This window comes from Anas acuta, chromosome 3 (genome assembly GCF_963932015.1).
Source record: "Anas acuta chromosome 3, bAnaAcu1.1, whole genome shotgun sequence".
NCBI classification, from domain to species: Eukaryota; Metazoa; Chordata; class Aves; order Anseriformes; family Anatidae; genus Anas; species Anas acuta.
The window spans coordinates 1,249,328-1,269,814 of record NC_088981.1 but is presented as its reverse complement, the minus strand read 5'-3'; the positions used below and the strand labels follow the sequence as shown (position 1 = coordinate 1,269,814).

At 50.1% G+C, this 20,487-nt stretch overlaps 1 long non-coding RNA gene across 1 annotated transcript; it reads right to left on the bottom strand.

Moving 5' to 3' along the window:
- Positions 1 to 7,806: 7,806 nt before the first annotated feature.
- On the bottom strand, positions 7,807 to 17,302 carry LOC137852941 (uncharacterized). Its single transcript, XR_011094080.1, has 3 exons — positions 17,177 to 17,302; positions 9,072 to 9,136; positions 7,807 to 8,387 (listed from the first exon to the last, which is right to left on the bottom strand). It is a non-coding gene; the product is annotated as an uncharacterized lncRNA (long non-coding RNA).
- Positions 17,303 to 20,487: the final 3,185 nt, after the last annotated feature.

The window sequence follows — 20,487 nt, the reverse complement described above, 5'->3', positions numbered from 1 at the left end:
TGTCACTCGTGCTCATTGTTAGGCATGTTCTACATGTTGTATCCCATATGGCCAGCTGGGCCGGGGGATCCCTCACAAAACCCAAATTGTGCCCAGCTTTCAAAACCAGCATTGTTGTCTGTGAAAGGAAGACGAATTAAAAATTCGTGCTATATCTATTCTCGTAAAAAAAAAAAAAAAAAAAAAAAAAAAGGAAAAGGGAAAAAGAACCCCTCTCTCTTTCTCTCCCTCTCTCCCTCGCTCTCCCTCTCTCTTTGAAGAATAACAGAGGCCCTCCTTTTCTCCCGGTCCCGCTGACAAGTTCGCCCCTCGCTGCGCAGGAGCCTCGCCTCGGCTCGCCTCCCCCGGCGCATCCCGCTCCGCGCCCGGCCGGCCCCGCAGCCGCTCGGGGCGCACACAAGGGCGCATTCAGCCTCTAATGTTATGCAGCCCGGCAGCGCCGCGCTGACCAAGTCCCGGTCCTTTCCAGAGAACTGTCTCTCTCTTGTCCTAGCTCCTCGTTGTGCAAGTCAGGCGATTAGAGAGAGAGAGAAAAAAAAAAAAAAAAAAAAGAGACAGAAGGAAAGAAAGAAAGGCAGAAAAAGCAAAAAGCAATCATCCTTGACGCTTCCACCGCCCCCCACGCAGCCGGGGGGTGGCTGGGGTTGATCCGCTGTGGGAGCGGGCCCGGAGAGGGGAGAGGAGACTTCACCTGGGCTCCGGGCCCCGGGCACCCCAGGACCCTTCCCACCCGTTTGGCCGAAGCCCCCCGCACCCGGCCGGCGGCAGCGGGCACTGCGGGGGCTGCACCTTCGCCTCCTGCCCTGCTCCGCTCCTCGTCCTCCTCCCCTTCTTCCTCCAGCCTCTCGAAGGGCAGCAACTCTTTAGGCGAATCAGATAACCTGATAATGAGCTGGAAGCCCCGTTAAGCCCTGGAAATAACTTACTTTCGTCACCTATTGACTGTTTGGCTTAGTTTGGAACCGGTGTGGATTTTTCGGGTCTTTTCAAGAGAGCTGGTCAATGAAAAGCTAATCCAATATTTACCGACTATAAGAACAATTCTCGGCGGTGTTTATTAAGGGGCCGGCGGGGAAGGGCTTCCGGGGGCGGGGGAGAGCCGGGGCCGTCCACCCCCCCACCCTCCCCCCCCCGCCGTGGCCGGTGCCCCCGGGGCGGCGAGATGCGGCCCTACGGGAACGCGCTCCTGTGCGCGGGCGCGCATCGCCGCCCCGTAGCCCCGCACCCAAACCCGCAGACCCCCCCCCCCCCCGAGCCAAACGGCCTCGCTATCCTTCCGCAGAGGAAACAATTTCGGGGTTTATTGCTCCCTGCAGCTGCGGGGATTTGCCTGGTGATTTGCCTGCTGCCTTTTTTTTTTTTTTTTTTTTTTTTTTTTTTTCTAATTTTCCTGCAGCGCGGCCGCTGGGAGGCAGCAAAGCCCCGCGTAGGGCGCCGCGGAGCCCCGCGGAGCCGGCCGGGGCGGGGAGGCGGCGGGGACCGGGCATCTCCGTGCCGGGGGCCGGGGGGAGCTGAGGCGGTGGGCACCGGCCCCCGCCCCCTCCCGACGGGACGGCCGCACGGCGGCGCTGCCGGACAAGGGACGCGCCGTCGGGGCCGCCGCCCCCCCGGCGCCCGTCGGGAGCCACGATGGGGAAACGGCCGTCCCCTAATCGCGACCCGGCGCAAAGAGACACAGAAGCGGGGCCCCCGGTAGCCCGATTTGTTGGCACAGCTACCCGACGTGGGACCCCCCCCCCCCTCTCCGGGAGCCCACGTTTCACCTCCAGTCCGAGCACCAAGGGTGCAGGGGGACGGAGGAGACAGCGAGGATGGGTGCATGGTGCTGACAGCACAGTGCTCAGCCTCTTCTACCCGCTGCCTGAAGTCAAAGCAGGGGCAAGTACGTGGATAGCCATGGCTGCCTTCATTGCTCATACACTTTGGGGCATTGAGGCACCATTTTTCCCTGTGCTCTGGCCTATTGGGTTTCTTGCGTTAGCTAGAGCAAAGTCTAAAAGGATGCCAATACCCACATTTTGTGTCAAAACCAAGGCCAGCCTCCGGTTTTGTCCCCTCTTCTGGCATTTGAAAGTACCAGAGCAGTCAGGACAGCCCTGTAACCCCATTTGGAAGTGAAATGGAATGAGTGGTGGCTCTCGTTGCTGGGAGCAGCACGGTCTGTTCACCCCCAGGCTGACCCTGCTGGGGTGCTTCAGCAGGGACCACAGCCCTCACCTCCCCCAGGCACACCCCCACAGCAGCCAGCCTGCTGCTTTCCCCAGGACAGAGCACAAGCGCTCTTTAGAAGAGGGAGATCCCCATTTCTTTCCCAGGACATCACCCTGCTCCAGCCCCAGAAATATTGATCCTTCTTTAGAGACTTACCCACTCCACGCTTATTTCTCTCCAGATGATCCATATCTAATTTTTGCATTTATTTTGGTAAACAGCAAGGCTTTAGTTCAGTAAGTAAGCCAAGCAAGCTCCAGGATTTGACACTCCCTTTAAAACGTAGATCTTCCTTGGAAAGTGAACGTTCACACTTGAACCCCCCTACTCTCACCCATCCCATAGACAGCTGCCGTTTCTTGCAGAACCAAAACATGGTGCCTAATGGCACTTTGTAAATAAGGAACACACAGTTCTGGCTTTTCTCCACCCGCATGTGGAACACAGAAGCACACAGAGCAGCACCTGGTGGCTGGAGGCACCAGGGTCCAGCTACCCATCAGAGGCACCTACCTGGCCCCATGCTGGGTTTTGGCAGGCCCACAGCCAGCACTCCCGCACCCGCTGTCCTGCCTTCTCCCGGCTGCCTCAGCCTCACCTGCTTCCTGAAGGTAGCACCCCAGGGCCACTTATGCCACCCATACCAGCTGCCCCCCAAAACCCTTGATCAACAGGCAGGTTTCCAGAGGCCTGGAATGCTGCTCCAGTGCGAGGGACAGGCATTGGGCTGGGAAACGAGGACAGGAGACCAACGCCAGGCAGCTGGGTGCGCAGTCTTTCCCTCCTGCAGGCACCCCAGGCCAACAGCACAGCCCACAGCACTCTGCAAGCTTGGCTGGTCACAGAATATAAAAAGCCTTTCCCACAGATAACAAGGAGGGTCTGAGAGCAGCGTGCTCTTCCCTTCCCCTACCACAGGTATGTGCTGGCATGAAAATCTAACAAATTATTTCTCAAAGTTTTACACATCAGGCAAAAGTCATCTAAAAACATGACTCACATCTCCTTTTAATGGTTAGGTGTTTTATTGTTTTACACAAATAAGGTTAGAACAGTCAGAGATAACTGGGATGCATACAATGGCCCCTAATTCCACTTACACATTGGGGATTTAACTGCCAGGAACCTTCTCAATGCTACCAATAGGAAACATTCAAAATGCAATGTACAAATCAGAGAGTTCAGAACAACCTGCCTGGAATTGCTGCAGATTGACTTAAGCAAACATCAGAGTCCCTCAATTCTTCATAGAGATCTGCTGTATTTCATGGGGTTTAGTACCATTTCAGGGAGAAAGTTATCCATCAGGAAAACTGCAAGCAAAGCTGCTCAGAATAAATTGTGTAAAACAGTGTTATCACAGCCTGGTCTGGTCAAACAGGCTGAACTATTTCAGCTGTTTAAGGAAAGAGTACCTTAGAACAGCGTATATGTATTCTGACAGCTCTTGGTTTTTAGTGCCAAGAACACAAACCAGCAGTATACCAGTTAAACTCAGAGACAAAACCTCAAGGATTCAAGCACCCCCTCTGACCCCAGGAAGTACATAAAATGGGGGAGATTTGGGGGGCTTAAAGGCTCAGGACCCTTTTAGCATCTAAGGTCACATACACACCAGTAAAATAAAAGCGGTGATTACTCCTGGGACATGCAGCTCTACAGCACCAGGTAGCCAGGAGAGGCCCTGCTCTGCCCCAGCTGTAGGAGCACCATTTCCATGCCACCCCTGAGCTCAGGGCAGGCACGGTGTTCCTATCCTTTGGTCACACCACTGATGGGAGCGCCCACTGGGGCTGATGGAGGTGTGCAGGTTGCAAACAGCATGCAGCAGAGCTTCCTCTCCCCACAGCCTTCAGGATGTGCTGCCCACGTCTTGCAGGAAAAAGAGTCCTCTGCAGGGAATAAAAAAAAAAAAAAAAAAAAAGCAACAGCTGTGAGAACCTAAGTCAAAGCATACTGTGGTGCCTTATATTGAGTTGGGTATGGACCAGCCATGGAGTGACCCTAGAAGACCCATTTGCACACTATGAATGACCTCTAACCCGGCCGTATCTTGCCTTAAATGCAAGATGAAGCATTACCTTTGTCAAAACACACACAGAGCTCAGCTTGCATCACATGTATGCAAAGGTTTTGGGAACTCCCACAGCTTCCTCCCACCTGGAGAGGGGCTGTGGCACTGTGCCAGCCCCATCACCTTCCTGCCCAGGCAAGGCAATAAGTGAGGAGGGGAAGGGAACTCTTACCAATGATTTCCAAAGACAAAGGCTTTAAGGTCAAAAGAAAAACTTGCCCGTTACTTCAAAAAGCATCCCACAAGCCATGAGTAGGGGTGGAACTTTCCTTTGATGGTCCTGTTTAGAGTTAGGTGACAGCCAGGCAAAAATCCACTACAAAAGAGAATTCAGTGTAATCATGAGCAGTGACTTTCAGTAGCAGCTGCATGCTGCATTTTTCAGAAAACTGCTTAATTTGTTCTTGTCAAGTGAGGCCACTTAAAACTCCATATTATGGGCAAAAGCACAACTGAAACTTGCCTACCTTTTTGTATTTCGGCTCTCTTTTAAGGTAAGCATTTCAGAAAGAGGCAGAAATAAAGCTCAACTCAGGCTCAACAAAGAACATCCAAGCTGATTAAGAAGATGGAAAGAGAGAAGCTGTCACCACCCATGCTGCACCAGCAGGCTGCCACAGTGCATTTTGTGTGGGGTAATGCCCCAGTAAGGCAACCACCTGGGAAAGAGAGAGGTGTCAAAGACCTGGGGACAGCAACTTGCTGGGGAGAGATTACTGAATGGATCACAGAATTGGCCTAAAATGGCAGAGAAGCTGTAACATTGACAGCAATTTTGCCCTTTTACAGTCCAGGACACTTTGGATTTACCCCCCCTTTTTTCAATTCTTGCTGAATTGTGCACTTTTGTGTTTGCAAACTGCCTCGCGGCACAACACGATGATTCAGCTGCAGCCTTGGGTCCGTGTCAGCACATGGCCTGTCCAAACCCACTGTGGGACAGGTAAGTGACTGCCAGCTGGTAATCATGACCTTACCGTCCTCGCAGTGAGCACAGCTTTGCAGGAGAGGCTGGGGAAGGAAGTTACTGTGGCCATTGCACACTACCTCTGGGGAAAAAAGCACCTGAACATCACACTCCATCCAGACAGCTATGGGTCCACCTTCTGCCGGCCCCAAACCCTCTGAAGATGCTTAATAACTTCTTTAATGAAGGCTTCTGCCTTCAGAAAACTCACATAGAAAAGCTAGAATAAGCAACACATGCAGAAGGAACTGGGATTTTTCTAGGCACCCCAGCACTGGTGAAGGAATAAATCAGCTCAATTGCATGTTCTAAGCCATCTGGCCTAACATACCATCAGTTCTTTAACAACGTCATAAAAACAAAAACCTGAATTGGTCTAGACTTTCCATTCGGCTAAAATCATTATGCGAATATTTAAATGGGAAGCTAAAAGTAATCACTTAAATTTTATCCCCTTTTCGTCTCAAATGTAAAACTGAAGCTCAGCAGTAAACAAGACTTTTTCCATAACCAGTCAATTTTGTTTGGTTTAAACTAAAATTCTAGGGTTGTCTTTTCATTTATAGCTATGCTTTGTATCTAGGTTAAGAACTTTAAAGTATGCTAAAGACAGGCTTTTGTTCTCTATCTACTTGCTTTTACCTCTCAGTTACTCCTAAGGTCAGATCTTCAGCTGTTGGAAGCTGGCGTCTCTCCATTAGAGCCCGTGGGGTGTGACACCGACTGCAGCTGAGAGCAACCCGCCACAAGCGCGCTCTCTGTTCACAAATCACCACAGGTCACAGCTCCAGAGGGGCACCTGGACAACTTTCTGTATAATTCATGATCGCTTCCTGAGGTAAATAATGCGTTCTGTGCCTTGGGTCACTGTGCTTCTTCAAAGGCCCAGTCAGATAAAAGTTTATTTTATTTTATTTTAAAAATGACTCTTTGCCCATCTTCCTTGTTCTCCCTTTCTCTTGGCTTTGACCCTGACGACAGCAAGTAGTCACTGCCAGCTCACCCCTTCCATTTCAGACCCCTCCCCAATGAGCAAGCATGCACAGCCATCAGCTGCTGTGTGCCCCAGGCCGAGCTGTGTGGTTTTATTGCAGGACAAGCATGCTGTGCTGTCCCTAGCTCCCCGGCTGAAACACTGGCACATGACCCCATCACACCTCCACACTTTCCATGGGGCTTGCCCTGCCCTCTTGCCCTCCCAGCAGCAGGCCCAGTGGCCCAGACTTGTTCTTTGTTCAACATCTTGGCACACTTGGTTAGGGCAGAGTGGGAGAAGCTTGGTCCTGTTGTCCCCTCTCATTCAGACCACGGGTAGCTTATGTAATTGAGGAAAGCGGCACACACCTGAATTTCAGGAGGCTCCTGTCCTGTCTCAGCCACAGATGAGGGCAAAGCTTCATGCTTCCTCCTCCAGAGCAAGGGCAGAGCACAGCGGGCACTTGGGTTTGCCTTCAAGAGTGGCTTCGGGGGCTGCTGCAAGCCAGTGACACGGCCCTTGGTGGCCTCCAGCCATGGAGTGCTGCAGGAAGCCACCGTGCCCCTCAGCCAGGCTGCACACTGTGCGCCTGGTGGGATGGAGCCGCAGGTCAGCACACCGTGCTGCCTTCCAAAGCAGAGGCACCCAAATCTGCAGACACATCCCCACGAGCGTGAAACGATTCCTCACACAGCTTGGACAGACCAAGCGTAAGCATCCGTACTTAATTTGTCATAGGCTGCGGGGGGACCTCTCACACAACCCATGCAAACAGTAATTATGTTCCTAAACATTCAGTTCCTACCTTTCACAGGCTGATTTTAAAGGCAAACAGCAGCTTTTCTCATTTTCATCAATTATTCATGGGCCACTTAAGATAGTCATCAAATATATAATCAAATTAACGTATTTTGAGGTTTGTAACCCAAGATTTCCTGTTTCAGCCCACAGGACGCCTGCTTCTGTTTGGGTTGTCACTTAATCATTGCATAATATTTGTTTTGGCTTTGTTGTGTGTAAGAAGAGATTTATACCATTCCATCTGGCTGCAGCACATTAGTCAGCAGAGGATAAAAGCCACCCCTAACTCCTCTGTAGGCTACGTTAACGTGACACTGTACTGCACAATTAGCTTTGGAAACAAACACTAGAGTGGAGCAACCAGAGATGTATACAACAACTTAGTTTGCCACCACCTCTATCAGCCTTAACTGTCTTTACCAAATGCATGCTATCCGAGCATCTTCCCCATGCTCCATCCTCCTTGTCCCACTTCCTAAACTGCCTGAATAAAAACACACAGGAGTGCACACAGTCTGCATGCCTCTCAGGGAGATTTTCTGTGTCTTCACCACCATGAAAAAAAAAAAAAAAAAAAAAGCTGTCTTGTGAGAAAGGATTTCATCTGTATTTGTTTATGATGACTTCGCTGTTGCAATAGCTCTTAGCTGCCCCAAGACGAATCAGGGTCCCACCACACTAGGTGTGGGACACTCCAAACCAATTCAAAGACAGCGTCTGCCATCTCAGTCTGGAGAAGAGCTTGACTTACCACCCACTGGAATCAATGGGAAGACTCACGTTGACTTCAGCAGACTCTGAATCAGGCTCTCAAGGGAGTACAAGCTACAAGAAGTGACTGATGGATGCAGACTTCATGTTTATTGGCACTCAGAGATGTGACAAAGAGTTCTGACAAGTCACAGATGTAGAGTTCTGTTGTTGATTTTTTTTTTTTTTTTTTACATCATCTATAATCAAGTGTAAAATAAGTGGAAACAGCAACGGTTTCAGCACGAAGCACTTCCAGCAGTACTTACTGCCGATCTGCGATCAACAAGTCAGGGTTAGGAAGGACAAGAGCAGAGACATTCACACAACGGAGCTGGATGTGCGACGATTCAGTCACTGCAACTCCACTGGGAGGGAGAAACAAGCGGGGCAATTGTGCCTCCTGTTAACCTCCTGCTGCTTCCCGATGTGGCCGGCACCCAGCTTGGCACGGTGTCCCTTTGGGACATGTCAGCACACCTGCCAGCCCCAGACAGCCTGCCCGTCTGCACGTGCTTCACTGCAAGAACTGGGGTGATGGGGGCAGGTCCGAGGGCTGGAAAACCTCTCCGTGGTGCTCCGCATTGCTCCTTCCAGCCAGCACTGTACTATGGGGGAGGGAAGAGGAAGTTGATTAAAAACCTTCTTTTAAAGAAGGGAAATAAGATACCATCAGAATCCAATCCACAGAGCGAGTAACAGCTGAGCAGGAGAAGCTGTTTTACTTATTGAGTGGCATTTTAGGCACAATGGTTTACATTTTAGATAATTCAGTGTATCAACTGTACAACAAAAGTAATTCAATGATACCATTTTCAGCCTTTGAGCAGAATGGATCTTAATTGCCAAAGAGACATTTTCCTTCATATCTCTGGATCTCTACTTCATGATTTTTGTACTTTGAGCCTCAGAAAATTGCAGCTCTCCTGATTAAGTGCTTAATTGTGGTCAGTGCTTTTCAAAGTATTTTCAGCAGTTTAAGTTCCACTTCAGAAACGCACTGTTATCGACTTCTTTATCAACTTGCACAGTTTCCCCACATCAAATGCTTTCTGAAGCATCCTCCTGCCTTGGCAGGGACTCACAAGGCAAGCTGGGCACACTCCTTCTGGCACCAGCCTCCGGCCCTCCAAGGGGCCCAGCCAGAACCATCCAGCACCCATGCCCTCACCACCAGGTGGAAGTGCTCCTTCCCCTCCCCAAGCCGGGTTTGCCAGGACACCAAAGGAATTTAGCTGTGATTCCAAACCAGGAATTAGATGCTAGTATATTTACTACAATGCACCACTCACCGCTGGGTTGCCCCAGTATCGCTCCAGCATCAGGGAACATAATCACTGCCGTGCATCCACAGGTGCTAACAAGGACACACAGCTTCAGCTCTGCCCCTTATGAGACCATGCGAACATGCTGATGGGAGTTTGATTTCCCAGCTTTACAGCACTAGGAAATTAAACATGGTGTTTGAAGTCCTTTCTAGAAACCTTGCACCAGGTCTCCACTGATCACTGTCACATCTGCAAACTTCTATTAGGTGCTGTACCATCAAGTTTAGATTGTCATCAGGGGTTGAAACTGTTACAAGATTTTCAATGTTGTTTTCACAGCTGAGAGATAAAAACACATTGTCTGAAACACACCAGACTTTAAGAACAGAGTATCTCTGCACAGTTTAGAAATACTTAGACTTGGGCAAACACATTATCGATCAGCCCAGATCCTTACCTCCGGGCATTTAAGCAGTTGCCTTGAAACCAAGACAAGGGGAAAAGGCTCCTCACCTGCCCACAGTGATTCACATGAAACTGGACCTTTTTGTCACAGGAACTGTTCAGGCCATTTATCCATCACCCAAGCTGCCACACACATCTATTTCAAACACAGCACACCGTGTAGCAGCCCATTGCTTTCAAGCTGTCAGCACATAGAACTGCTCAGGGGCACACAACGGGGTGATCTGGTCAAAAAGCCAGAACCTAAAGCCTGGTTTGAAGCTCAGCTGCTTGGCACCGGCACCCGCAGTGAATGCTAAATGAACACTTACTCACCCAAGAGGCCAGCGAGGACCAACAGGAGACTTTATACCAGTTCGGATGAGGAGCCAAAACACCACAAAGGCAGGGAAACACAAGGGCTGCTGCAAGACATCTCATCGTGACAGCACATTGCTGGGCTCAGGCTGGTGGTGATGCAGGACCCACTGCTTCTTTGAGCAGCGTCATGCAGTCAGGAACAGTTCCAGTCTCGCCACGGGATGAATTGCCTTCTCTCCTCATTTTATGGGAATTTGCAAGAAGCTCTCAAAGTTCAACAGCTCCCGTGCAGCATGGTTTTGAACTTATAGTGGGTCAAAAAAAAAACCAAACAAAAATCACCACAACATGGCTGAGATCAAGCCTTGCTCCAGGAAGCCCAGGGTGTCTCAGGGCTCAGCTCAACCACGCATCTCTGGAAAGTTTTCCTAAATTAGGAGTCAGAGATGGAGCTAACCAGACCTCAGCTGCGCACTCAGCCATGGAACCTTGAAGGGTCTCCTCATTCCAGGCACACTGTGATGCTTGAGCCAATTCTCACCTGCTGCTGAGAGCTGTGCCTCTTGTGTGCCACAGCGCAGAAACAGGCACACAGCAGGCCAAGCTCAGCCAGGAAATCCCTGCCTCTGCTACCAGGCACCTTCCTGCAGTGCAGGATCTGTCCCAGCGTGGGAGGCTGGAGTAGACAAGCCCAGGGGCACAAGCAGCTCCCCCAAAGCTCCCCACCAGGTCCAACCTCAGGCTCCAAGTTGACAGAAGCCATAGGGCACCACAGTGGTGCCACCAGCTGGCATTCAAACAACACAGCCACTAATGGTTAACATGAAAATATTTTCATATCATTGTAAATGAGAAAAGATAATTACTTTCACGGTTTAAGAACTGAATGTGTTGATCCAAGTGTAATCTCTGTATTTTAGCATTTGATTATTACATTAGAAATATAAATGTCAATGGGCTGTAGTAACCCAAGTTATCCAAAGAAGAAAGATGTATTATTTAAATTGTAGGACAGAGAGAAGAACAGAAGCCAACAAGGGACTTAGAACTTTCATTAATTAAAAAAATATATATTACTTCTGAAAAGTATTTCACTTTTGTTTTTCTTAAACTTTCTTTTGTCACAGTCAGAACAAGGAAAGACAGGGAGGATGCAATCACAGCCTTTGTAAACACAAAGGAGAAAACCACAGAGCTTCCTAAATTACTATATTTTTATTGCCACCACTTCCTTTTGCACCAGATGGACAGTAAGGTCTGCAGCTCTTCCAAGAAGAAAAAAAGAAAAGAAGCACTGAGGATCATCTGAGGAACCCAGCAGCTGTGAACTTGGGAAAACACTACATTAATAACAGCTAGCAATACTGGATAAGAGCACTCCGAGTAGCAATGCTTGGCTCCACTTCTACTGCTTTTGCTCCTGCAGCATCCCCAAGCCGGGACCCCCCCCTGCCCTGACATGGCAGCCAGCCTGAGTGCTCGTGCAGGATGAGGGCAGCCTCCCCAAGAAGGGTACAAGCGTGTCTTGGCAGGGAGGGAGAGGAAGCCCCAGCACAAGCAGAACTGCAGGTGGTTTCCATTTCTTGGCCACCCAACACAGAGAGATGGGGCCCAAAGGGCTGCCCTCCTGCAACGAGAAGGTGGCACATTTTACAGGTGCTTAGTGGCAGCCACATACCTGTCTGCCACGAGCTGGTGTGAGAATCCCAACCCATAACCCTTGGAGATGGAGGTCTGAGCAATGCTTCATTGACATTTCTCGGGGGCTCAAAGCCTGAGGATGCTTTTGTCTTCCCTTTTCTAATCTTCTTTGCAGTCCAGTTGGCACCTTGCTCTGGTGCCTCGTTTCATTTTTGTAAGCCCACGCCAGTTTGTTTGTCCTTCTTATTCTAAACCTTCCCTAATCAATCTGCCACGCAAAGAATTTTCTTTACACCTCAGACCAATTCAATTCAAAATGATGTGAAGTACAACCAGAGGCCACAACAGAGCAAAGCACATCTATTTATTCATTTAGAAATGCGGTGCTGTCCTCCAGGATCCCTGTTCTGAACTTCTTGCTAAAAGCATCTAACACAAACTGGAAGCCAAGACTGTGCGTAATAGTTAATAACACGAGCGTACTGCCAAGAATTGATTCAAATTGTTATGATTTGCTGTTGAACAAGCTATTGCCTTGATTTCTCAGCAAAGTTCAAGTTTACCGCAGACTGATTAGTCCTGCTAACATTCCTGAAGCACCTACTGTTGTATGAAATTTTATTAAATTGCCAGCATCAACGGCTGTTCAAAGTTTGTGCGCCTTATTGCAATTGATGACAGCAAAATAAGGAAATAAAGGAAGGGGGAGGGAGGTGGAACCCTGTTAAGGTTTTTTCTTTTTCCTTTTTCAATAAAATGTCAACTCCATTATATAGATGTCAACTCCATTACTGTAATGCTCCTTCTGTAACCTCAACATGTAACTATCTGCTAATAAAACAAGTTTCTCAAAGGAAGCGCTGAGGGCAAGCATACCCACTGCAGGTTTCAATCTGTTTAAGAAAATGCCTCTTTATCCCCATAGGCACGTGTACCACCTCCATTACCCCATTTCCCTGGTTATCTTTGGCAACAGAACCCAAAGCCCCACATGCTACCCCAAGGAGCTGGCAGTAGCCTGACCTGTCCTCTTTACAGAATCCAGAAAGCGTGGATGAAGAGGGAGGCTGGCCAGGCCACAGGGAAGCTGCACCAGAGCAGGAATCAAACCATGAGGGCTCTTGCCCAGCGCCCCCAGGTGCTGCTATTCCCATGCAAACACTCCCAGCACACAGCAAGGCACTTGGTACACAGGGAAGGTACATGCATACGAGTATTTGGAAGAGAAGATGAGGATGAAGCCCAGAGCTGTTCACAAGCACCATGCCCCACAGATTTTTTTTTTATTATTTTTTTTTAATTTTGTTTTTAAAATGAAAAACATCCCATGGGAAGTTCCTCATCTGTCCCTGCGCAACAGCAGTGAGAAGCCCCGAGGAGGACAGGTTGCCTCCCCCAGCTTGGGCGTGTTGACTGTACATGTCAATATGGAGACAAAGATGAGGACATATTTTTAAAAGAATAAAGAAATCCATTCCAGAACAGGGGTTGTTTAGATAATTGATTTCCCTTGGACTTACAAGCACTAAATAACACCCTCTGAGCCGCATCTCCCAGATAACCTTCTCCTTCAAATCTCTCTTCCAAAGGATTGGCCTTTGACAGAGGCATCTTTCAAAGTGCAAATCCAGCAAGCTTTAAGCCAGCTCATAGGTAAGACCTTTCTGAGAGAACATGATGATGATTCCTCAAGCAATTATTTTTTCTTAGTATCCTCTGCATAGAGAGAGCTAATTAACTGCCTGCCAGGTCCTGCAGATTCACAGCAAAAAATGAAGTAGTACAAATGTCATAATTAATTAGCGGTTTAGTGTTAGAATGAACATAGCAAAGGTGCTATAAATATTAAAGCAACAGGACCTCCACACCAGCATGCTCGCTGGGCAAGCCGCCCTGGATGCGGTGGGGATGCCACTGTCCATACCCAGCTGTCCACACTGCCCGCTGGAGAAGGGCCCCACAAGGGCACTGCCACCCGGGACCGGGGCAGCGGGAGGATCCTACACACAGCCTGATCCCCACGCACCCAGCCCCTTGAAAGGAACAGACTCAAAGCACCTACGTAAGGCCCCAGGGCTCTGGAGCAGAGTGGGCTCATATAGAAGGGGCAAACAGGGTGAGCTTGCACATCTCCATGCTGGGGTACAGGGCTCCTTCCACACACTGTGCACAGGTGCACACTGCTCCTCTCATCTCCCCCTCTTCTACCTTGGCTCTCAGGCATTCCTTGGGGGCAAAAAAGTGAACAAACGGGGCAGTTCCACCAGCCACCACCCTCCCAAGCTTCCCCACAGCAGTACCACTTGTACAATTTGTTCTGCTTTGCTGGTTACAGAAGGCAAGGCTTCTTTTTCAGTCTTTAATGCCACCATCACTTTGCATCAGCTGCAGGAGGACAGGTGCCACAGGGGCACCCAGGGCACTGGGGGGCAGAGCCTGCAGAGCACACGTAGCACCAAAGGAGAAAAAGGAGTCAGAGCAGTAACCCAGGGTATGAAAATAGCATAGCCTTGGTGATGAGAAAACAGCAGAGAAGAGAAGGCCCTCAACCTTAGTTACCTTTTTTCCCCAGCCTAATGAAATCCTTCATTAACGCAATCTGGAAGAGGCCAGCACATCTTAAACATCTGCCCAGGCGCTTTGCTCAAATACCAAAAAGACAACAGTGGCTGCCACAATGGGGATTTCCAGGGAAGAGTCTGGTGATGTCTCCCCAGAACCCCATTTGCCACCACTTGCTCCAAGTGCTTTTCATCCATGAAGCTCATTTAACCAAATCCTCCCAGCTCAGGCCTCCTCCGTGCCAGGTCGTGCCACAAACTGTCACAGGTGTTGAAAGAGGCCAGCCTGCAGTTTCAGTGAGCATACAGACCAAATGTTAAGGGTGCCTGCATGGTCTCATCCAGCCCCAGGCGGGAGGTGCTGGATGAAGCTGGAGACACACCTAAGGAGACAGAGCCATTAGAGCACCTCAGGGCTGAGCACACAGGAGAGCTGTGGCAACAAGGTAGCTGGTACCCTCTCCAACACCACCTCCTGGTGAGGAGCACTGACCCCTCACAGCATTTAACATTTAACAAAGCCTGAAAAACCCCACTCACATCACACAAACTGTCTCGACTGAGAGAAATTGCTCCAAGCTGGTGGATCCGCTCATGGCGAATGGTGGCTATGGATGGCCACAAGACACATGCTTTCTTCAGTCACCCTTTTAAAACACTGCACACAAACAGAGGTAAACTCTGTGGAACAGCAGCACGACGTGACACAGGGCAGACAGAGGTTGGTGACCCCAAGGGACACCTGACTTTTCCCCACAGACCCAAGCCCACCCCACCACCAGCCCGGCTCTGCTCAGTCCCTCCCACAGCATTCGGACCCAAGCTCAGTGAGTTAATTTTAAGCATGGCCCAGGGACTCCTGATAGCCAGTACTGCGAGTCAAATCACACACCACAGCTTCCCTCAGCATGCACATTCTTTAATTTACTTCAAAGAAAAAGCTCAGGTGTCATTTCCTTAGAAAACCATCCTTCCACCCCGCAGCTCCATTGCCCCCTTCCGATCCCGAGGACACTTGTCCTGCTGTCCTGCATCCCAGCCTTGCAGCTGCAGGGCCACCGGCAACCCCCCCACACAGCGGCTCCAGCACCAAAGGGCCCCCACGCTCAGCCCCTGCCCCAGCACCTCCCTGCCCACAGCCCCATGTGGGCACAGCTCCAGCCCCCAAGCCCCACACAAGCACTTGCTCTCACATGCTCCCGGCTGGGCTCACCCCTTCCACTGCGCTGTGCCTTCTCCCCCTCTGGCTGCCACCTTGCTCCGCTCAGCCTCCAGGAGCAAGGGCTTTGAGTAACTATGGTTACTTCTAATTGTGCAAGGAATATTATTCTGACTTCAAAGGCAATGGAGAGGATCCTTCAGTAAGTCTCTCTACTTTGTGATTCCCTCACACCGTATCTAAATCTAACCCAAAGAGTCACCTTGACCACAGGCTGACATAAGGATGCCAACAAAAGAAATCAGGAGATGTCAAATGAACGTGGAGGTTTTTTCCTGATTCTTTCCCCTTTCCAAAGAAAACACATGTGATGCTAAATGCCTATCTGCAGTTTCATCTATAGCCAACTACATAGCTGCAGATTGTCCAACTTCTCTACCTACTGCTCAGGCTAGGTATTGGCACCCTTTGACTCTCCCTATTAATAAAAAACACGTTAGACTCTTTCCTAAGTAACCTATTTGCAGCATGGACTCCTGAAAGTGCCTACAGACCAATTTTTTGAGGGCCTTCACAGAATCTGGGCCCTTTCTCTTTTTTATGATTGCTCATTGCTAGGATCAGAATCTTTATTTGCATGACTCGCAGAGAAATGCCATACTTCATGTTGTAAAGCACAAAGCCAGTAATTCAGTGGCAATACAAGTTTCAAGATTGAAAAAAGCAAACAGAAGAGACTCAACACACCAAGGAGCCCAGACCCTGCTACTTGCCATTCTAACATCCAGCTCAGGGCATGCAGCAAGGGCGAAAAGCCTCTGCAGGGCGTCCCCGGCCCCTGCAGTGTCAGCAGCACCGAGGGCAGGGGGCACCAGGCAGAGACCCCCAGCCCCACCACAGAGACCTCCCACAGACGAGAACCCAGCAGTTACAGCAATCACTGGGACAAACAGAGGCTGGCATTTCTCAGACCAGCAGAGATTCCAGATCTGACAGAAGAGACTTCTCAGCTCCCTCCTGATCCAGGCACAGGAGGAGATGGGTGCCAGGGAACAAAAATTTAGTGTTACATTAGCACACAACTTGTGCTTGAGGGAAGCACCAAGCCTTCTTTGGCAAGGGGAAGAAACTGCATGGGTTTGAGTGGCCTTCATGTCTGCAGAAAGGGCACCTCTGCCAAGTCCAGGAAAGAGGAGGCTGACTTTCACCCCAGCACACTACCCAGCAGCACAGGGATGTTTGACGACTCCTCCGCTGGTGTGAAGTCCTGAGCACCAGGGAGGGTGTGGACACACAGACACCTCCAATGCAAGTCGGTTCCTCTTCCCCAGCCAGGAGCAATTAACTACAAGCAGCAGGGATCAGGAGGAAGCTTTAAACACTGCCATAGAGCAACATGGCAATGACTTTGCAGCCCAGGTCTTACTGGGACATTCAACTAGCTTTTCCACACAGACAAGTCATCGAGCCTTGTACACTGCAGCAATGAGGAAAGCCATCCTTGCTACTCAGCTATATTAAATAAAAATGAAACGAACCCGGCACAAAATGAAAGAACGCTGTATCAGCCAGGAGAGAGAGCTCACCAGGAGGCTGCTGAGGCACCCAAAGGAGCCCAGCCAGGGCACGGGCCTGCTGCCAGCCCAGAGTAACACACAGCGTGAGACACCTTGCAACAAAGGCCAAAGGCCTAAATAAATATTTGCGTTCTGTTGTCTGAGAGCAAGCTGCACAAGATGATGCTAACGCAGCACTGGAGTATATTCTTCAGCATTAGCGACTAGGAAACATAAAAACAGCTCTCGGATATTCCTTTTAATGTACTTTGCTAAATAAGCTGTTTGCAGCATGCACTCTTGAATAGGCCAACTTTTGCGGGCCCTCACAGGAGGAAGAGGAGGATGCACCTGAGAGCTGACAGGAGATGGCTTTACTCACATCACCACACCATTTCTCTCAACAGAAGTCTTACCCAGGCAGATCCGGGGACACGGGACATTCACCTGGGTCTCTGCAGCTGAAAGCACCTTTCTCTGGGGGCAGAAGGACCAGGGGCTGGAGCCTGCCCTGTTGCTCCTGCTGCACAGCCTTCAGGGAGCAGCCCGCCCTGCCCATAGGCATTAATAGCCTTGCCCAGCCCCACACAGGAGGCAGACAAGGCTGGCTGGTAACAGCCAGCACCTGGGCCAGCCCACAGCCACCCCCCAGTTCCCTCTTTGCAGTTTGAGGCAAGAAAGGCAAAAAATGAGAAACTGGCAAGAAATGCAAGAATGGGGAGCTAGCGGCATGGTCGGTGCCCCTCAGTGTGCAGAAGGGAGCAGAACGAGCAGTCCTGTGGTATTTCAGTGAGACTGAAGCAATATGCAGTGGAAGTGACCACTGGCACCACCTAACCCAGGCCCAAGGGATTTTGCTGAGCACAGAACGAGACACCGCTGAAATCAGCGTAATCCTCCTTCACAGGAGCTGATCTCACACAATGCCTGCACCTACTGCCAACCCTCGGGGTGCTGAGTCTTTTGGTGCCTTTTGCAGTGATTTGGCAGGAAGCCTGAGGGGCCAGCTGGTGTTCCCAGCCATGCTCCAGGAGCAGAGATGAACCGGCCAGCAGGAGCGGCAGGAGCTGGTTATTGCCAAAGGGTGCTGAGACCCACACGGGTACCGGGCATGGTGCTTCAGGGCACACAGCACGGGTGGGTGGAAGGATGCTCACCTCCCAGGGCAGGGTGACGGGGGCTCCCAGGAGAGGACTTGGGCCCAAAGCACAGCACCAGAAGAGCTGTGAGGGTTGGCCGGAGAGGCAGTCCCAAGGGAAACTCCATCAAGCGTGCGCAGCTCTCAGGGAAGGTTTGAGATGTCCGAGGCGTTCAGTGTTCATCCCAAGCAGCAAAATGTGCAACGCCTGCAGTCACAAGGGAAAAAAAATGCAAACGGTAATTGTGTAAGGGTAATTGTCATCAAGCAAAGATGGATGGGGCGGGGGGCCCTCAGGGTGGGCAGGTGCCAGGTTCAGTGAGGAGACCACCCCTGCCGCCTACGTCTGCCAGTGACTGTTCTGTGTAAGCAGAGCCACCAAAGTCTGGGAAAATGCCTCCTGCAGCTGCTGTCCAGGTGCCGACATCCCTGGCAAGGAGACAGCACCCGGCTGGGCACGGACAGCAGGAGCCACGTCTGCAGCGGGAGCCGAGATCTCTCCGTGCCGCATAAACATCATCCCTTCCCCGTGAACAGGCCATTTAGCGACACTTAAAACTACTAAATCTGGGGTTTATGTGGAAATGATTTTAGAGTGCACTGGAAACCCCAGGTTCCTTTTTCAATCTAACAACGTCTTTAGAAAGCAATTCTTTAAGCTTCCATTTCCAAGACCTTTTTAATCTCTGCAAATTATTGGTAAGAGCAGAATCAAGGCAAACTGCCATCAGCCGTGATCACAACACTGTACCTCAGCAATGAGTGACTACCGCTGATTATTTAGAAGAAACTATTGCTTTTAGGTGAGCTGCCACAGAAATAAATTAGCATTTATACTGGATTATTGAAAAATGACAAAAAAAAAAAATCAGCCTCTATCTATATGTCAATTGTGTCTTGCCAAGGTCAATATCTTTACTGTAATAGACACAGTCTAAAATAGCAAGAACAACTTATCTGTGGAAATGAGTGCCGTATGGCCAAAATATGTCATTATTATCAGAAAGACAAACTGGTTTCTGAAATGACACCTGCACTCCCACAGCTTTAAGCAACAGTGACCTTTGGGGCTACATGTGTAATCAAGAAGCTATGGAAATAACTCAAAAAAATTAAAACCTACTAGTTTGACTTCTTGGTAGGTGCTTTTCTATCAGTCACCCTTATTGCATTTTGTATATCTTTTTTAAAAATCTTCTTTTGAAAGCATTTAGCTTAAACTCTGCAACTAGACCTTCCCATGCTCTGGAAGGACACAGTCCACTTTTGCATGTCACTTCTAGATAATGACTGATTAAGGTAGAAGAATATACATTTTATAAATGAGGATGACTTTACATTTTATAAATGAGGATGACTTTAAGGTGTTTTTTGGTTGTTGTTGTTTGTTTTTTGTTTTGTTTTGTTTTGTTTTGTCCGCAACGTTTGCCTTATTAATTGGATTTTCATTAGCATTGGTCAAGCATATTTTAAAGAAATTAAATATTTTTTTCCCATTGGCAAAGCCAGAGTCACTGAAGTCGAAAGGAAACGAATGTACCAGGTTTCTGCTAAAGTAAAACAGCAAAGGGAAAAATCACCTCCATGTTTCATTTGAACTGGGACCAGATATTTCACACTGGCCTTGTCAAAGTGCTTCATTTATTAATAAGAACCAGGGGTGCTCCCGGCGTGAGCAGGCATGGCATTGTGCTGGCTGCACTCATCCTGGGGGTGCCGCAGCCCCTGGGGACCTTGCCCCCTTGCCATGCTCCCCCTCCCACTTCCCCCAGCAGCACTTCTGGCCTGTGGGGCCCCTTCTTGCCCAGCCCACCCCTTCCACACCGTTTGTGGCCTGTCTCTGCAATGCTACCAGCCCTGTGCCTGGCCCAACGGCTCCCCATCAGGTTACATCAGCTGCATGGGACCCTGAGGCCCCGGCCCAATTGCCAGGTTCATGTCCTGCCCAGCCACTCAGCCCCAAAGCAGCTGCCACGGGCTCATGTCGGCATCCCAGACCAGCTCAGCCACTCCACTCTGCCATCCCCTGCCTGCCTGGGGGCTCGGGCTGTGTTGCAGAGGGGCCGTGAGTCAGGGGACCCCCTCCAGGTGGGGGGAGCATCCAGCATCCACTGTCTGCAGCGGGACTGCCGAAGAGTAGGGTACGTGCTCCAGAAGGGGGCCAGCCTCAGGAGGCAGACAGAACACATGGAACAAAGCAGGACAAAATGATAAAATGACTGAAACAAAATAGAAAACGTGGGTGTAACTGCCAGCCTTCTGAGGAAGACTCTGGTGGAGCAGGAGCTGAGCTACAAGGCTGCCCAGCAGCCCACGTGCAAAGCAACTGCTCTGCTGGCACCTGGAAATGCCCTGGTTTTGGGATGCTGGGGACCCAGCCCAGCCCTGGTGCTGACACCTGGCCCTCATGCCCTTTGGGCAGCCAGCCAAGCCCAGCCCCATGGCCCCACCAGCCCCAGGCCCCCACCTGCAGCCAAGCCAAGGCAGGTGGGATGTGGAGGGGAAGAAAGGTGCACCAGGAAAAAAAATAAAATAAAATGCAAGCACCAGGAATTGTGCCTAATCTCTGGAAAAACCGGAATTGAATAAAGCGTTGCAGGTAAACTTGGCCGGGGAGCGT